Source organism: Lemur catta, chromosome 13 (genome assembly GCF_020740605.2).
Source record: "Lemur catta isolate mLemCat1 chromosome 13, mLemCat1.pri, whole genome shotgun sequence".
Classification (NCBI taxonomy): domain Eukaryota; kingdom Metazoa; phylum Chordata; class Mammalia; order Primates; family Lemuridae; genus Lemur; species Lemur catta.
The window spans coordinates 3,407,356-3,427,111 of NC_059140.1; the positions used below are offsets into that span (position 1 = coordinate 3,407,356).

Here is a 19,756-nt window from a genome sequence, read left to right on the forward strand (position 1 = left end):
ACTGCATGAGGTCTCTCTGCGGGCCATCTCCACCGGGCAGAATCCCAGCGGAGCGTGTGCTCCAGCCATGCCACTCCCAGGTGCGTGCATGTCAGCTTGCCTCCAGAGAAGCCCACCTGAGGGGCACTTTCACAGGCACGGAAGCGCTGGGCAACTCCACTCTGTTCCCGCAGTATGACCTTCCGGGAACACGATAAACTCCACCAAAGAGGAATATTGGGGAAAAAATCACCCTAGGACCTAGCAAAATTGACTCAAAGAAAGAAAAACACTTAGAGGAGATGAATTGAAGAGAAAACCCGAGGAAGCTCAGGCACAGCCTGTCCTGCCCGGGCTTCCCCAGCCCGGGTTCTCACGCCAGGGAGAAATGGTCGTCTGATGCTCTCCAGCTGCTCCACAGCAGGGAGAGCGGAGGGCTGCGTTCACCATCTTTTTCAAAGTTACCATGACGAAGACTCCAAAAGTGTGGCAAAGATAGCACCAAGCAAACAGGAAACCCACATCAATCTGCAAACCACTATCTTACCTCCTCATAACAGTGAAAAACTTGAATAAAATACTTGCCAATGAATTCCAAAACACAGGAAGAGGAATTCACCAACATTTTTTTAAAAATTTATTTTTTATTCTGGGTATACAAGGAAGGCTTGTTATGAAGTTATCCAGCTGAAACACTTCACCATATTAATAGATTGAAGAAAAAAAGAGTTCTCTCAAGAAATGCTGATGAGGCAATGAAGAAAGCTTCAACATCAATATCTCAAAAACGACATGGTGCATAATCCCCAACCCCATGATGATTAATCCAGAGAACATCAAGATAGGAAGCAGTAAAATACTGGCGGGGTGAGGACAAGAAACCAGAGCGATGCAGTGCTGCGCCGCTGCAGTCCCGGCTACCTGGGAGGCTGAGATGGGAGCAACGCTTGAGCCCAGCAGGTCAGGGCGGCAGGGGTTGTGACCTCACCGCCCACTCCAGCCAGGGTCGGGGAAGACTGAGACCCACCTGAAACAAACAAAGGAAATACGACAAGGATGCAAAGAAGTATAAAATCAGGACAGAAAAATAAGAGAGATGATGGACACGAAACAATAATTCTGAAGGGGCACCAAGAAGGGAAAGAAAACCTTCCTACGTACCACCTGCTGTTCAAGAGGAAGACTCAATCGGGCACAGATGCCAATTCTCCCTGTATTTTAACATAACTGTACAAAGATGTACTTGACAAAAGAAAGGCCTCGCACCAGCGTCCTCAACGTCCACCATAAGAAACTAAAAAAACAAATAGCAAATAGAATACAAAATAAGCAGGAATAATAATATAATAAATATTAGAGCAACACTCAATGAAACAGAGCAGGAAAATGCGAGAGAATACCAACGAAGCCTAATGTGGATTCTTTGATTAGGTCAATAAAACTGACAAACCTCTAGCCAGAGTGATGAAGGGAAGAAAAGGAGAAAACACAGATTACCAACATTAGGAATGTGAAATGTAACCTTGCTGTAGATATTAAAAGGAGCACAAGGAGATGTTATGTATAACTTTATGCAAATAAATTAGACAATGTGGATGCAATGCAAGAATTCCTTAAAAGACACATACTACCAAAGCTCACTCAGTAAGAAACTGATAAGATATATAATCCTGAGTGTATTTAAAAAATGGCATAGGCAGTTGAAAAGCTCCCCACAAAGAACCGCCAGACCCCGAGGGCCTCAGCGGGCAATTCTAACAAACACTTAAGGAAGAAATAATAGAAATAATAGCCATTCTACACAAACTTTTCCAGAAAGTCCAAAAGGAGGGATACTTTCCAACTCATTTGGAAGCCAGCATTACCCTGATACCAAAATCAGAAAAAAGATATTTCAAGAAAACTATAGCCCAATATTTAAGAACACAGATGCAAAAACCAATACAATTTTATCAAATCAGATCTAACAATATATGAAAGGAAATTACATCATGACCATGTGGGGCTTAAACCAACAGTGCAAGGTTGATTTTACATTAGAAAACCAACCAGAGTCTCTTTCTGGAAGAGCAGGGAATATGGTTGACTAGAGACATCTGTCTCCAGATCAATTCAGAAAGAAGGAAAAGTTTCAGATTAAAAAACAAGCAAAAAAAAAAAAAACACAGCTGAGGTGTAATTCTGAAAGTTTCCAGAACCTACCATAGATTCCATGGAAAGAAGCCATGGAGCAACACAAGAAGAAACAAGACACAGGCAGAGATCAACCGCAGAGAAACCTGGAGTGCAGTGGGAAGGGCCGGCGGGTTTCCGGGCTCCTTCCTCACACCTCTGGCAGTCAGCGGGCTCAGGAGCTGCCAGAGAGCTCTTCTACCCTCCCAAGCCCTAAAGCTGCTGCCACAGCACTGGGAGCTTCCAAAAACCAAAGCGCTGGGCTGCCAGACCCCTAGGGGTCTCTCCTATCACCCCTGCCCGGAGTGAGGTGGCCGGTGCCATGCTGCATCCCCCACAGCGTGCCTTTGTGCTCCCAGCGAGACCCAGCCCTGAGGTTCCACCTCACCTGCCCCCCACAAGCATTCCTGGCTGTGTGATATTACTGAATATTGCTGGAGGCATCCATGAGGGGCAGGGAGGGCTGCGCCTGCTATTCCAGAGAGACAGCAGTGTGTGCACACGTCAGTGAGAAGGGTGTGGTAACTGGGACTCTCCTTTCGGTTCTGCCCATGTGGGCTCCCTCTCCTCCAGGGTTGGTTCACAGACCTCCCCTCTGTGCCCCCAGGCGATAGATCCAGTTCTAGGGTGTTGGATCTGGCCTGCAGGCCTGTCCCCTGGTCCTGAGTCCTGACTGGGCAGGGCACCTTCGGGGAAGAGGGACAGAGAGGGTTAGAGAGCAAGCTCTCCTCCTTTCACTTTTCTCCCCTTTCCCTCCCCGCCAGTGCTGCAGAATGACAAGTGAGCCGGAGCTCCAGCTCCGTGTGGTGACTGCCTCCTGTCCATCAGCACACCCACTGCACTGCGGCTCCCACAGAGAGCGGGGCCCACAGCTTTCCCTGGGAGGGAAAAGCGGTGCCTGCAGCGGGCCTGGCGGTGCTTGGACTGCGAGCTCACTGTCTGCTGCACTCCCGGCGCAGCTCACCAGGCCGCTCCAGCAGAGCAGGGCACAGGCTCTGGCAGAGCGGCGCTAAGCCTGCCGAGCTCTCCACGGGCAACTCAGGACCTGCATGCTTCTCCCTGGTATGCTCAGGGATTCCACTTGGGGGACCAGGGGACAGGCCCAAACCCAAGGACTCGATCATATCGCCTGGGGGCACAGAGGGGAGGTCTGTGAACCAAACCTGGAGGAGAGGGAGCCCACGTGGGCAGAACTGAAAGGAGAGTCCCAGTTACCACACCCTTCTCACTGACCTGCACACAGGCTGCTGTCTCTCCCGAATAGCAGACGCAGCCCTCCCTGCCCCTCATACATGTCTTCAACAAGATCTCCCTCTCCCTCCACCCTGTCTTCTCTGCTGTCATGGACAAAACCTTAAAAAGGGAAACAGCTACATTTTTCTATTTCTCCACAGTCCATTCACCCTCCATGCATTTCAATGTAATGGCAGCCCAAATTCTCAAAGATTTCTGAAAGACATGAAAATCAGTATTATAACAAAAAATTGATAATTTTGACTATATTAAAAGTAGTTCCTTCTGGTAATCAAAACATAATTTAAGGCCAGGCGTGGTGGCTCACGCCTGTAATCCTAGCCCTCTGGGAGGCCGAGGCGGGTGGATCACTAGAGGTCAGGAGTTCGAGACCAGCCTGAGCGAGACCCAGTCGCTACTAAAAATAGAAATAAATTATCTGGCCAACTAAAAATATATATAGAAAAAATTAGCCGGGCATGGTGGCACATGCCTGTAGTCCCAGCTACCCGGGAGGCTGAGGCAGTAGGATCGCTAAAGCCCAGGAGTTTGAGGTTGCTGTGAGCTAGGCTGACGCCACGGCACTCACTCTAGCCTGGGCAACAAAGTGAGACTCTGTCTCAAAAAAAAAAAAAAAAAAAAAACATAATTTAAAGGCAGCTAAAAGACAAATAATAATAAACCTGGATAAGATACATATCTGAGAAAAGTTTAGCATAAAGAATACAGAAAGGATTCCTACAAATGATAAAAATCAGATAAACTATTAAGAAAAAAACCAGGCAAAAGACATGAGCAAGATCACAGAAGATGAACATTTTATGGTCAAAAGACATGGAGATTCTCAAACTTGTAAGTAATCAGAGAAATGTGAATCAAGGCCATAATGAGATATATTACACACCTACCAGACTGGCACAAATCTGGTAATAAAGTGACACACATAGGGCTTGCAAAAATGGTGCATGCAGCAAACTTCCATCCATAAAGAAGCACAGACGCTCCAACTACAGACACCATGCGGATCTGCTACATCCCTCCTAAGATGTCAGTGACTGAGGGCAAGACCTCGGGATCAAGAATGAAGAGGCATTTAAATGATGACTCACTGAAAGCATTACCTACTGTGTGTGTGCTCCACATCCACAGGGTCCAAGTTATATGCTGGCTCAAATTCTGGATTAAGTTTAGGAGTTACATCTTCATGAATCTAAAACAGAAACACATGATTTAACTTCCATAACATACTAGATTTCTTGGGATAATCTTATATCTATACCTGGCAACACATCATGAAACATTCATCCCACATATGTGAACTAAATTTTGATGCCTTTTGCAACAATCTTGATGGAACTGGAGACCATTTTCCTAAGTGAAGTATCTCAAGAATGGAAAAACAAACACAACATGTACTCGCTATTAAATTGGAACTAAGCAGTGAGCACACATGTGCACAGAGGGAAATAAAACTCAGTGGAAATCAAGCGGGGGGGAGGGAGGGGCAAAAAACTACCTAATGGGTACAGGAAACACTATTTGGGCGATGGGCACATCTCTCGCAAGGACTCCAGCACTACAAAAGCGATCCATGTAACCTAATACATTCGTACCTCCTTAATATTTTGAAATAAAAAAAAAAACAGGTTATACCTAGTTAAACAATATATTGCCACATGTAAAACTAACATAAAATCGCAAATGTCTGTGCTGTACCTACAATATGCAACACCGAGGAACTGAACTAAAATAAAACATCACTGAGATCAGGTGATTAAAAGTAATGTAAGTGTGACAAAGAAACATGTTTGGGGTACTTGGGTTGTGATGAGGTTTTAAGTGAAATTCTAACCAAAAAGAAAGAAAATGAGATCATGTGATTGTAGTGCTGCCATTTCAAAAATATTCCTGTCCCTAAATGTGCTTTGTTTGCTAATCTGTCCAGGAAAAAAAAACAGGTAATAAACACACCTGCATACAGAGAAGGTCTACTTTCAGGTAAACCTGCGATTTCTCAAATCAGTAAATAACCATTCATTTTCATGGCAACTCCACTCATTATACTCTTTCAGTTCTGTTTCTGCATTGATGTCCTCAAACCATAGCAAAGTTGAAAATGTCTCCGTGTAATTTGACATGTTCAAAAGCTGAAAAAACAAAACAAAACTTTGGCAAGTTAGTGAGAGCAATACATCAAATATATCCATGGCTAGGAAATAAACAGCTCCGGACTTAGAAAGTCCAAACTGCTTAAATCCAGGACAGACACCCCCAAGCAAGGCAATTCAAGGGCAGAGTTTATGAGCGCAACCAACACATTTCCAGGGCCTTCAGCGAGTGGGGGCATGGGGCCCAGCTGGACGGTGACTCTCCATGCACTGCCCCCACCATCGGCCACCACCTGCTATTATTCTTTTTCAGGTCTTCTGAGTTCATTCTGGAAAGGGAACAGTTTAGCTTCTACAGTCAACTATGAAAAAAGACGAATTTCCAGGTCTAGTCAAGATAGATTGACAAGGATGAGATTTGCCTTCCTACCTGAAACAACTAAAAACATAACAGAGAAATAGGAAATAGGAATTCTTAAACAATGAACATCAGGAAGCACTGGGAAGTGACCCCGAAACTAGGTCAATAATCTAAGGGAGTCCTCGACCTCTGCAGCTGGGACCTAGACAAAGTCTCCAGGCCACAGCACAGAGAACCCAGGAGTCTCATGGTCTCTGAATTGAGGAGATGGAGCCGGGGATCCAAGGAGGTCAAGGGTGCCTGGTGTCAGGGAAAAGAGAGTGGCACAGACAGGCATGGAGAGCGTCAGAGGATCCACTCTGAGCCGTCATCTCACCACGGAGCAGCTGGCTCCAACGAGATGGCACCACGTGGGAAGACCCACCGGAGGATCAGACCAAGGACTCTCCCCTGGGCATGAGGGATACTTGAGGCTGGGAAACTGCATGGCAGGGACTGTCCCTGCATCGTAGGGTACCGAGCAGCATCCCGGTCTCTACTCACTAGATGCCACTCCCACCCCTGCCCTGGTCGTGACGACCAAAAGTGTCTGCTGGGGGAGCGGAGAACAGACACCCAGTGAGAGCCACCCGACCAGAGAGACAGCTCCTAGAGCTCACACAGCACCGAGAACAGAAAGGACGGCAATAAAGGGGGCACTGGGTAGTCTTCTGAAGGGATGATCCTGAATAAAAACCTACTCTGTTCTTACCAAAGACGGCTTCAAGTCCAGGATTAGAAGTATATAGCCATTTCTCAGTAACTTAACTGTGTCCCAGACAAAGCTCAATAATGTCTTTAGGCAAGGAAAGATACTCAACACTCAACACAGCAGAATTCAGAATGTTTCGTATCCAAGAAAGATCACTGGGCATGGGAAGAAGCTGAAAACCACAACCTACACTGAGGAGAAAAATCTATCAACAAACAAAACCAGGACTGACTCAGAAACAGAATTACTAGACAGTGACAGGGAAAGTGCTGGCATGGCCACAGGATGGATAGTCAAACAGTTAGGAAACTCTGGGCACAGTAAGTATGAAGGGAGGGCATTAAAAAGACCCAAATGGAACTTGCAGAGAAGACAACAGCATCGGCTGATATAAATACACTCAATGGGTTACACATTGCAAAAAGGAAAAATTAGTGAACTTGCAGACATGGAAATACAAACTGTCCAAAAGTCAACACAGAAGAAAAAACACACACAAAAATAGCAGCTCACCATGGATCTCTACGGCGACACGCATGATGGGAATCTGAAAGGGGCGGGGGTGAGGGGGGGCAAAAACAGAATCTGAAGACGTGATGAGTAAAAATTTCCAGAATTGAAAAAAACTACAGGCTTCATATCCAAGAATCTCAATAACCCCAAATGTAAGAATATATGGGGAGAAAAAACTATACCACAGCGAACCATAAATCACATTTCTTAAACGTAGTGATAAACAGAAAATCTTAAAAGCAGCTAGAAAAAACATACATTATGTACAAAAGAACAAAGAATTAAAGCAAGAGAAGAAATCACAAGGGAAATTAGAAAATATTAGGAGATGAATGAAAACAAAACACAACACATCAAGTGAAAGCAGTGCCCAGAGGAGACTCACACCGACTGGCCCAACATGGAATTATAACAACAAAATAAACCCAGAGCTACAAGAAGGACAGAAATGAAGATCAGAGCAAAGATAAAAGAGAGAACTACAGAGAAAACTATAGGGAACTAAAGAGAGATTTACAGAGAAAATCAATAAAACCAAAAGTTGGGTCTCTAAAAAGATCAACAAAATTGACAAACCTTTAGCTAGATTGACAAGGAAAAAGAGAGACATTCAAATTACTAAAATCATAAATGAAAGTAGGGAAATTACTACAGATTCTACATAAATAAAAAGCACCAAAAGAGAGTATGAACAACTGTACACCAATACCTTGATGAAAAGGACAAATTCCTAGGAACACAAAGCCCACCAAGCCCAAACCATGAAGAAATAGAAAATCTGAATAGACCTGTAACTGCCAAGGAAATTGAATCAGTAATCAAAAATTTCCTGAAAAAGCAAAGTCCTGGATCTCATGGTTTCATGGGTAAAATCTTCCAAACACTTAAAGAATAACATACCAATTATTCTCCAACTTTCTTGCCCAAAATTAAAGAGGAAAGAACATTCCCTGGCTTATTGGATGTGGCTGGCATTACGCGAATACCAAAGCCAGGCAAAGACACTACAGGAAAAGAAAACTATAGACCAACAGCCCTTGTGAACATTAATACAAAATTACTCAATGTAATACTATCAAACAGAATTCAGCGGCACATTTAAAGGATTATACACCATGGCCAAGTGGTATTTGTTCCTAGAATGCAAGAGTGGGTCAATATACAAAAATGGATCGGTATAATACATCATATTAACAAAACGAACAAAAAAACCACATGATCATCTCCATTGATGCAGAAAAACCAGTTGACAAAATTCAACACCCTTTCATAATAAAAATACCAAAAAAAGTAGGGATAGAAGAAAATGTTCAATATAATAAAAACCACATATGAAAATCATACAGTGAACAACATATTTAATGGTGAAAGACTGAAATGTTTTCCTTTAAGATTAGAAACAAGACAAGGATGCCTGCTCTCACCACTTGTATTCAATACAGTTCTGGGACGTTCTAGTCAGAGCAACTAGGCAAGGAAAAAAGTAAAGGTATCTGAGCTGAAGAGGATGAAGTAAAATTATCTGTTTGCAGATAGCATGATTTTATATGTAGAAAACCCTAAAGATTCCACAAACAAGTAGCAGTACACAAAGTAAAAACACAAAAATTATCTGCATTTCTAAACACCAATAATGAATAATCTCAAAAGGAAAGTATGAAAGCAAGTCTGTTTACCACAGCATCAAAAAGATACTTACAAATTAATTTCACCAAAGTGAAAGACTTGTACAGTGAAAACTATAAAACATTGCTGATAGAACTGAAAGAAGACATAAATAAAAACACATCCCATGATCATGGATCGGGAGACATAATATTATTTAAATGGCCATACTACCCAAAGTGATCTATAGATTCATTGTAATTTCCATCAAAATTACAATAACCTTTTTGGCATAAATAGAAAAACCCATTCTAAAATTCATATGGAACAACCCAAAGAGCCAAAAAACAAACAAACAAACAAACAAACCAAACTTGCAAGAGAACAGAGCCAAAGGATTCATACTTTCTGATTTCAAAAGTGACCACAAAGCTACAGTAGTCAAAACAGTGTGACACTGACAAAAAGAAACATACAGACCAACAGAATAAAATAGAGAACCCACAAATAAACTCTCTAATACATGTTCAAATGAATTCTTTCTTTTTTTCTAAGAGATAGGGTCTTGCTATGTTGCCCAGGATGGAATCAAACTGCTGAGTTCAAGGAATCCTCCCACTTCAGCCTCCTAAGTAGCTGGGACTACAGGCATATGCCACCATGCCTGGGGCTTGAATGATATTTCACCAGAGTGCCAGGGCCATTCTAATGGGGAAGAACAGTCTTTCTGATAAATCATGCTGGGAAAGCTGTATAGCCACAAGCAAATAATGAGGATAGACCCTTACCTTACACCATCTTCAAAAATTAACTCAAAATTGATCAAAGACCTAAACTTAATAGTTTAGAATATAAAACTGTCAGAAGAAAACATAGGAAAAGCTTCATGACATTGGTTTTGGCAATGATTTCTATAAGACGATACCAAAGCACAGAAAACAAAAGCAAAAAAAATAGATAAATTGGATTACATCAAAATTAAGACAATCTGTGCATCAAAAGACACTCAGAGCAAAAAGGCAACTCACAGAAAGAAAGAAAGAATCTGCAAATCATGTATTTGATAAGGGATAAGATCCAGAATATATAGTAAGCTCTTAAAACTCAACAACAAAAAACAACTCTCCTTAAAAACGGGCAAAGGACTTGAATAGACATTTCTCCAAAGAAGACACAGAATGGTTAACAGATATAGACAAAGGTGCTCAACATCACTAATCATTAGGGAAATGAAATCAAAACTGCAATGACATGCCACCTCACACTCACTAGAATGGTTACCATAAAAAACAGAAAAACTAACAAGTATTGCTGAGACTATGGAGAAATTGGAACCTTTGCACACTCTCGGAGGGAATATAAAATGGTGCAGCTGCTGTTGAAAAATAGTATGGCAGTTCCTCAAAGAATTAAATGCAGAATTGCCATGTTACACCGCCATTCCACATCTGGGTGCTATACTCAAATGCAGAATTGCCATGTGACACTGCCATTCCACGTCTGGGTACTGTACTCAAAGAGCTAAAAGCAGGGTTTTGAAGAGATATTTGTACACATGTGCTCACAGCAGCATCACTCACAAAGTCAAAACGCAGAAGCAACCCAAGTGTCCACAGATGAATGAATGGATGAGAAAACTGGTAAGCTGTCATCTTGACTTCTTTAAAAATGAATTCTCAAATTAAAAACAATTCCTAATTACCATGCATTTTACACTAGACATTACGTATTTACTTAGACATCTTTTCCTATTTCAGAGAGACCGGAGTTTATTCATTGACTGAAAAGAACTCATATACAAATGACTGGCCTAAGTCAGTAGTTTGCGAGCTTTTATTTTGGATTTGGGATCCTTTCTTCAAATGGCTCTCTCAAGGTACTCTGCCATCTGCAAACAGGCAGTCACAGCTACTCTGGCTGCAGGAAAACAAGGCTGGAATCCCCAGGAACCTCCTGTGAGTTTGAAAAAGCTGGTTTTAACCTTCTAATTAGCTAAATTGTTACTTGTGTTCTTAATAAAGGACATGACCAGTAGAATCTATACCCATACTATCACTGCAAAGAACACACTGATTGACAGAGGTTGTTCTGTCTGGGTTCTGGTTCTGATTTGATTTTCTTTTATTTCTCAGCCTATAATTTCTCTTAGAAAATTCAGTTTCACCCTCAAGCTTCTGCATTGCCCTAGAGTTTCCAAAATTCTGCCACCAACAAGCTGAAGAACATCACTGCTGCTTAAGTCCAATACAGCAACAAGAATGACAGGGAGGGGAAAGTGGAGAGAAGAGGACCAACAGGCAGCTGGACTCGCCTTTGGTTACAACAGACCTTTAACTTGCGCTTTCTAGAAGGTACAGGCGCACATGTGGTGGACAGCTCCACTAACATGGGGCACATCTGAGAACCAAGCGGCAGTGTCCATCCCTCCTTCGGCCCCTTCCTGACAGTGTTTGTATTGCCTCCTGGGGCAGGGACACACACAGGGAAGTCAGTGACAGAGGGACCTGCACTCAGGCGTCGCAGCTTGGGTGTGGGGAAAGCGCCCAGCACTCCAGCCAGCCCTGGGCCTGCCAGAGCTGCACTGTGCCCCAGCCGCGGCCTGCAGGACACATGGGGCTGCCGCGTCTCTAGCAGGCAGGGCTGGTGGGAAACAGCAGGTTCAGGGACATGAAGTGGCCGAGCTGTCCTGACAGAACAGAGAGCACATCTGCACAGGTTTGCGACAGGACACGGTGCAAAGCAGCGGGTAGTTACAACCTTCTTGTTATTTTGCAATAACCACTTCGGCAGTTGTAGGCTCAAAAAACAAAAGTGTGTAGCTGAATACCGAGTTTGTTTCTCCAGAAAGCTGGTGACAAACATGTAAGCGAAGCCAAATGTCTGCTGCCATCGACTTTCAACCTAGAAGCCACAGTGAAACACCTGACTGTCTGAAAACAGAAGAGACAGAGTCACTAAAGCAAGACTTCAGGGTCAGTTGGCATTTTATGAAGACGGTGCCTGGCCTGGCACAGTGGCTCCTGCCTGTAACCCCAGCACTCTGGGAGGCAGAGGTGGGAAGACTGCATGAACTCAGGGGTTTGAGACCAGCCTGAGCAAGAGCAAGAACGCCATCTGTACTAAAAACAGAAAAATTAGCCAGACGTGGTGCATGCTTGTAGTCCCAGCTGCTCAGGAGGCTGAGGCAGAAGGATTGTTTGAGCCCAGGAGTTTGAGGTTCCAGGGAGCTATGATGATGCCACGGCACTCTACCCAGGGCTACAGAGTGAGACTCTGTCTCAAAAAAAAAAAAAAAAAAAAAAGAAAGAAAGAAAGAAAGAAAAAAAAAAAGGCAGACAGTGCCCTAAAACAAAAATTTAGCATGTGCAAGTATCTCTAGAGGTACATTTCTATAGTATTTGTAAACCATGTCTTCATTTATTACACAATTGTTTAACATAACTTTGCCATTTGGTTATTCCAATTTTTCCTGGACATACATAAAAAGTGAACCAATAGCTCCTAATGTGCTAGTTCTATAAATAGTTACTTTAAAGAAATAAAGTAACACAAATTCAAATAACTGTTAAATTTTTTTCCACCAGACTCATGGAATCAAAGTAAAGACTTCAGAAAAGTATTGTATTGAAGGAGAAATATCTGACCTCATTGGCAATGCTACTGTAAATTCAGTTTGAAAATCCAACACTGAAGATAAAAATATTTGTTTTTATAGCGATAACATGCTTTTGATGGAATAAAGCATCATGATTCAAATAAGATCCCTACATATTAAGAAACCTATAAAGCAGAAATGTACTTCACACTGACTGTGGTAGCTACACGTCTTGCATCCAGACAGACGCCACCTGAACTACAAGCTGTAACATTAAAAATTGACCCATATATAGCTGTAACTGAACTAGAAACCTTCCACGAAAAAGCTTACAGCAATGAAACAAACAAAACCACTGGTGTCTGCAACCCTAGTTTTCTCTTTGCGGCTCCCAGCACCTGGATTTTGCAAGTGCTTAGACCTGAGGAGCTACTTTGTAAAGCAGCCCAGGGGTCCTAGGAGGGTGCTCCTTTTATTTTTTTCAAGTGAGACTTAAATTTTGGTTACAATTTGTTCAAAATCAGCTAAAAGTCTTTAATAAAAATATTGAAAAAAACTATCGAATAAGTTTAGAGTCAGAAATTATCAGCTTTTGACACTGTTTGCAAACTGCAGTTATGGGCAGCAAAGCCTGTCACCTCAGAAGGTTGTTTCTGACAGAACCTGACCTGGGCCAGCTCACGTCACCGGGACCCTCCTTCTGCCCAACTCATGACACTCAGCTGTGCCCCGGCCTCGAGGCTGCATGCAGGGAGGAAGCCCAAGCCACGCCAGCCCTGTCCTACAGCTTCGGCAGAGCAGAAGACACTCTAGTTCTGTTATTTGTCCCCGTGCTTGTTGTCTGTTCTCGCTGCCACTGGAATGTGAATTCTACAAATCAGTGTCTGCAGAGTAAGATACTCCAAAGTATCTGTGGAATGAATGTCCAGACAAAACAGCATCTTCTGACTCCTTCTCAAGTATATAAACAATGTAGCCGAATTCTTCCTTTTCTCACCTTTCGGTCAGAGGTTATAGTTTCGTGGGGATGCAGCCACACCCTCTCATTCAGGTATGTCTCTGGCTGCTTCTAGTGACAGGTGCCACCATCCCAAAGGGGAGGAACTTTGAAAGAGACCTCACACAGCCCACAGGCTCTTCTGCCTGGCCCTTTACATAAGTGTGCTGACTGCTACTTGAGATTCCCATTATCACTGTTTCATCTTTTTTTTACATTGTATTTTATCTTTCGAGAATGTTCCTTTGCTACAGTCATTAGGCCATTAAGTTTCGTGATCGTATCAACAGCAACTCTGACATCTCTGAGCCTGACTTTCTCCCAGCCTCGAGAGTGCGGCCTGAGTCCCCTCATTGCGGTTTTGTGTACCGGGAAATCGCTCAGCCTGAGCTTAGGGTCCCCGTCCATCTTTCCTCCTCAGGGTGAACCTTCTCTTCTGTGCCTCCATCAGTGCCTGCAGCGTGGGACACTCCTGGTCTTCTCCATCGTGCAACCTCTCCCGGCGAGGCCCCCAGGAGGGGCTTCCCGTCGTGTGGTTGAGGGGCCTAGATGATCACAGGCACCTTCCCCAAGAACTGAGGGCTTCTCTGACAGACCAGAGATTTTAAAACTCCCAGAAAGCCACCTATCAATTTCATCCTGGGGACCGAGGGTTGGCGACCAAGGTTAAGAAGAGTAAGACACCAAGCTTGCTGGTGGGCGCCCTCCCTCCCTGGCCACTCAGAACCTGATTATACTCCAGGCGACCAAAGTCCTACTTCTATTCATCGTCGGGCAGGCAGACCAGTGGGTTTTACAAGTGGATTCAGCTCAGAAACCACCACCCCAGACAGCTTCCCCAACTTCTGCCCTAACACAACACAGCACAGGTCTGTCTCTCCTTGGAGGGCAGAGCTGAGCCTCACTCATCCTGGTCTCCACGTGTCCAGCTCCCTCTCACCGCCATGGGCAGCAGGTGCACAGTACACAGCTATTGAATTAAACCCAAGAAAAGGCATTAAGAAATTATTTCTGTAGGAAAAAAAAAAAAACACCTTAGAGCAGCTATGAACAAAGGCAATTAAAAATGGATATATACTCTTGGAAAGGCACAAAGTTATCACTAAGCCCTATTTTAAAACATTTCAAGTACTTTAAAAAGAACAGTACCTCTGTACACCTGTGACACTGCTGACTTAGATTAGTAACTCAGGAACCATGCAGAAGGAACAACTACCCAAAAATTAGTAACTACACTAAAAATATCAAGACAAAACAAATGAGAGTGTGAGTTTAAACAGTGCTGGCCCCTCACCCAAAGTTAAACCAACATTTGAGGGCCTAAGATGAAGCCAGCACCCGGGGAAGCCATTCTAGTCCCCAAACCCTCTCAACCAACAAAGCATGCCCAAATCTCATCCTTTCAATGATGCCCGTAGCCATCTCAAATTTAATTCATGAAAATTCTTTAAAAGACACAAAACTTAATTGTAAATGTAAAACAGAGACCCCCTCCAGCGTACCTTTGCACACAATCTCCAGAGAGAAATATGTGGTCAGACTGAAGGAGACAACACCTTCCACCAGGAAAGTCAGACAGTCAACTGTCAGGGACTGGAGTGTGACATTTCTCTGCCACAATTTTTGCTCTGGTCTTCCCATGTAACAGAGACAGCTTCTGCCTTCGAGACAAACAAAGAGCTTTTTAAACCATAATAGGAGGGCTATAAGAAAAGCAAACTACAGGCCAGCATCCCTGTCTTAGTCCATTAGGGCTGGCAAATTCAAGGTCAAGGTGCTGCAGATCAAATGTCTGCTGAGGGCTCTCTTCCTGGTTCAGGTATATCCTCTTCTTGATGTGTCTGCACATGTGGCAGGGGTGAGGGAGTTCTCCAACATGTTTTTAGGGCTTTGCCTGCATTACCCAATCACCTACCAAAGCCCCCATACCTTCTAATAACATCACATGTGGGGTTAGAATTTCAACATGTGAATTGTAGGCAGACATTAAAATTGAGTCTATAGTAATTCTTCATGAGTATAGACACAAAATCCTCAATAAAATATTAGAAAACCAAATGTAGCAGCATATTACAAAATCATACACCATGACTAAGTGCACGAATGCAAATGTGGTTCAATATATGAAAATCAGTCAACATGATACATTACACTGACAGGATAAAGTAAAAAATATTATCTCAACTGATGCAGAAAAAGCATTTGAAAAAATTCAACAACTATTCACAATACATTCAATAAACTAGAAACAGAAGGAAACTTCCCCAACATGATAAAGGCCATAAATTAGAACCCCATAGCTAACATCACACTCAAGGGTGGAAGGCTGAGCACCACGCCCACTGTCCTCTCTCCATGAAGCACTGCGATGGAAGCACTGAACAGAGAAGTCAGGCAAGAATAAACACACAAAGTGTGTCCAAATTGTCAAAGAAGTAGTAAAATTATCTCTGCTCAAAGATAGCATGATCTTCCTCATATAGCCATCTAATCTTCGACAAAGCAGACAAAAACATACTCTGGGGATAAGATTCCTTATTCAATAAATGGTGCTGGGAAAACTGGATAGCCACATGTAGAAGACTAAAACAGGACCCACAGCTTTCACCTCTCACAAAAATCAAATCACAGTGGATAACAGACTTAGGTGTGAAACTATTAGAATTCTAGAAGAAAATGTAGGAAAGAATCTTAAAGAAACTGGCCTAGGCAAATAATTTATGAAGAAGTCCCCTAAGGCAATCACAGCAACAATAAAAATAAATAAATGGGACCTGATTAAATTCAAAAGCTTCTGCACAGCCAAAGAAACAGTTACAAGAGTAAACAGACAACCTACAGAATGGGAAAAAATTTTTGCATACTACACATCAGATAAAGGACTGATAACAAGAATCTATTTAGAACTCAGGAAAATCAGTAAGAAAAAATTGAACACCCCTATCAAAAAGTGGGTAAAGGACATGAGAAGAAATTTTTCAAAAGAAGATATAAGAATGCCCAACAAACATATGAAAAAATGTTCAACATCTCTAATCATCAGGGAAATGCAAATCAAAACCACAATGAGATATCACTTAACTCCAATGAGAATGGCCTTTATCAAAAAATCCCAAAACACTTGTTGGCGTGGATGCAGAGAGACAGGAACACTCATACACTGCTGGAGGGACTGCAAACCAGTGCAATCCCTGTGGAAAGCATTATGGAGATACCTTAAACAGATTCAGGTAGACCTACCATTTGATCCAGCAATCCCATTATTGGGCAGCTACCCAGAAGAACAAAAGTCATTCTATAAAAAAGACACCTGCACCCAAATGTTTATAGCAGCACAACTCACAATTGCAAAGATGTGGAAACAACCCAAATGCCCATCAATTCATGAATGGATCAGTAAATTCTGGTATATGTATATCATGGAGTATTACTCAACTATAAGAAATAACAGTGATATGGCATCTCTTGGTTCTCCTGAAGAGAGTTGGAACCCATTCTATGAAGTGAAGTATCCCAAAAATGGAAATATAAGCACTACATGTACTCACCAGCAAATTGGTTTCCCTGATCATCACCTAAGTGCACATTTGGGAATAACACCAATTGGGTATTGGACAGAGATGGGGACTGGGGGGTGGAGATGGGTGTATACCTACTAGATGAGTGCAATACACACTGTCTGGGGAATGGACACGCTGGAAGTTCAGACTCGGGGGGATGGGCAGAATGGGCAATATATATAACCTGAACTTTTGTACCCCCATAATAAGCTGAAATATAAAAAGATACCATGATCTTATATATAGAAAGCTCCAAGGTTACATACACACACTAACACAATCAAAAACTAGCTAGACCTAATAAACGAATTCAGCAAAGCAGCAAGATACAAAGTCAACACACAAGAAATATGTTAAAAAGTGTTTTATTTCTATAGACTTGCAATGAAGAATGAAAAAATGCAATTAACAAAACAATTTCATGCACAACAGCATCAAAAAGAATAGAATACTTAGGAATTAAGAGAACCAAGGAGATGGAAGACTTGTACACTGAAAACTATGACAATGAATGAAATCAAAGACCCAAATAAATGGAAAGACATCCATGTTCATAAATTGGAAGACTTAATATTGTTAAGATGACAACACTACCCAAAGTCGTCTAGAGATTCAATATAATCCCTATCGAAATTCTACTGGTGTATTGTTACATAAATAGAAAAATCCATCCTAAAATTCATATAAAATATCAACAGATCCTCCACAGCCAAAACAGTCCTGAGAAGAAATAACAGAACTAGAGGTTTCCACAGGGGTTGCACTAGTTTGCAGTCCCACCAGCAGTGTATGAGTGTTCCTGTCTCTCCACATCCACGTCAACATGTGTTGTTTTGGGACTTTTTGATAAAGGCCATTCTCACTGGAGTTAAGTGATATCTCATTGTGGTTTTGATTTGCATTTCCCTGATGATTAGAGATGTTGAGCATTTTTTCATAATATTTTTGTTGGCCATTCTTCTGTCTTCTTTTAAAAAATTTCTGTCCATGTCCTTTGCCCACTTTTTGATAGGGTTGTTTGATTTTTTATAGAAGTACAATTCACAATTGCAAAGATGTGGAAACAACCCAAGTGCCCATCAACACATGAGTGGATTAATAAAATGTGGTATATGTATAACACACAGTACTACTCAGGTATACGAAACAATGGAGATATAGCACCTCTTGTATTTTCCTGGATAGAGCTGGAACCCATTCTACTAAGTGAAGTATCCCAAGAATGGAAAAAGAAGCACCACATGTACTCACCATCCAATTGGTTTCACTGATCATCACCTAAGAATACATTTGGGAATAACACTAATTGGGTGTTGGGCAGATGTGGGGGGGAGGGGATGGGTGTATATCTACATAATGAGTGTGATGCGCACCCTCTAGGGGAAGGGCATGCTTGAAGCTCTGACTTGTGGGGGGAGGGAAGTGCAATATACATAACCTAAACTTTTGTACCCCCATAATATGCTGAAATAAAAACAAACAAACAAACAAACAAACAAAAAAGAATTAGAAGTCTCCTACTTCTGGATTTCAAAACTTCCTACAAAGCTACAGTCATCAAATAAATGTGGCACTAGTGTAAGGACAGAAATATAGACCAATGAAATGGAATAGAGAGCCCAAAATAAACCTTTGCATATAGTCTACTAATTTTTGAGGAGGGCACCAGGACCATTCCACAGGGACTGCATAGTCTCTCCATTGAGCAGCCTTTAAAAAAACATTACTGGGAAAACTGTATATCCACATGCAAAAGAATGAAGTTGGACCAGTATCTTTAAATGTATGTAAGACTTACATATAAGAGTTAATGCTGTAAACTCTTAGTAAAAAACATAGGGGAAAATCTTCATAATCTTGGATTATTCAATGATTTCTCAAGCATTACGTCAAAAGTATAGGCAACAACAACAAAAAGACGAATTAGGCTTCATCAAAATTTAAAACTGGTGAGTATCAAAGGATATTATTAAGAAAATGAAAAGACAACTGACAGAATAAGGGAAAATATTTGTAAACCATATATTTAATAAGAGATTAATATCCAGAATATATAAAGAATTCCTAGAACTCAACAAGAAAATAAACAACCCAATTTAAAAATAGGCAAAGGATTTGAATATACATTTCTCCAAAGAAGATACACAAATGTCCAATAAGCACATGAAAAGATGTTCTGCTTCACTAATCATTAGGCAAACATATATCAAAACCAAAATGACATACCACTTTACACCCACTAGGATGGCTATTGTCACAATCAATCAATCAATTAATAAATAAATAAATAAAAATAGCAAGTGTTGGCAAGGTGGGAGAGAAATTGGAAACCTCATGCACTGTTGGTAGAATCATAATATGGTGCAGACAAGGTTGCAAATAGATAGTTCCTCAAAAGTTAAACATAGGCTTATCCTATGTCCCACCAATTCCACTCCTTGGTATTTACCAAAAAGACCTGAAAACATGGACTCAGACAGATACTTGTTCATAGAAGCATTATTCATAACAGTCAACAGAAACAAGTGTCTATCAACAAATGAATGGAAAAACACAATATACCCACACAATGCAATATTATTCTGACATAAAAAGGAAATTTTGGCAGATACTACACATGTGAACCTTGAAAACATTAAGTCACAAAAGTCAGGAAAGAACAAATATTGTATGATTCCACTTATACGAGGTATTCAGAATAGGAAAATTCATAGAGACACAAAGTAGAACAGTGAATAATGGTTTAAACAGTAGTTCCTACTGGTAGTTTCTACTGCTGAAAAAGTTCTGAAAATAGATCATGGGGATGGTTGCACAACAATGTGAATGTCTATAATGCCACTAAATGGTACACTTAAATATTAATAAAATGGTAATTTTAT

General features: G+C 41.7%; 1 long non-coding RNA gene across 8 annotated transcripts in view; it reads right to left on the bottom strand.

Annotated features, from left to right (window-relative positions):
- Positions 1-19,756, bottom strand: part of LOC123648941 — a 97,827-nt gene that overhangs the window by 72,825 nt on the left and 5,246 nt on the right. For 5 of the 8 annotated variants that reach the window (XR_006738831.1, XR_006738834.1, XR_006738832.1 and 2 more), the window contains exons 2-3: positions 5,356-5,531; positions 4,506-4,594 (exon numbers count right to left, since the gene is read on the bottom strand). This is a non-coding gene — a long non-coding RNA (uncharacterized LOC123648941). Of the gene's footprint in view, positions 1-4,505; positions 4,595-5,355; positions 5,532-14,816; positions 14,914-19,756 lie in introns of those variants that run through there. The other 3 variants (XR_006738836.1, XR_006738838.1, XR_006738837.1) reach the window with 2 other exon arrangements.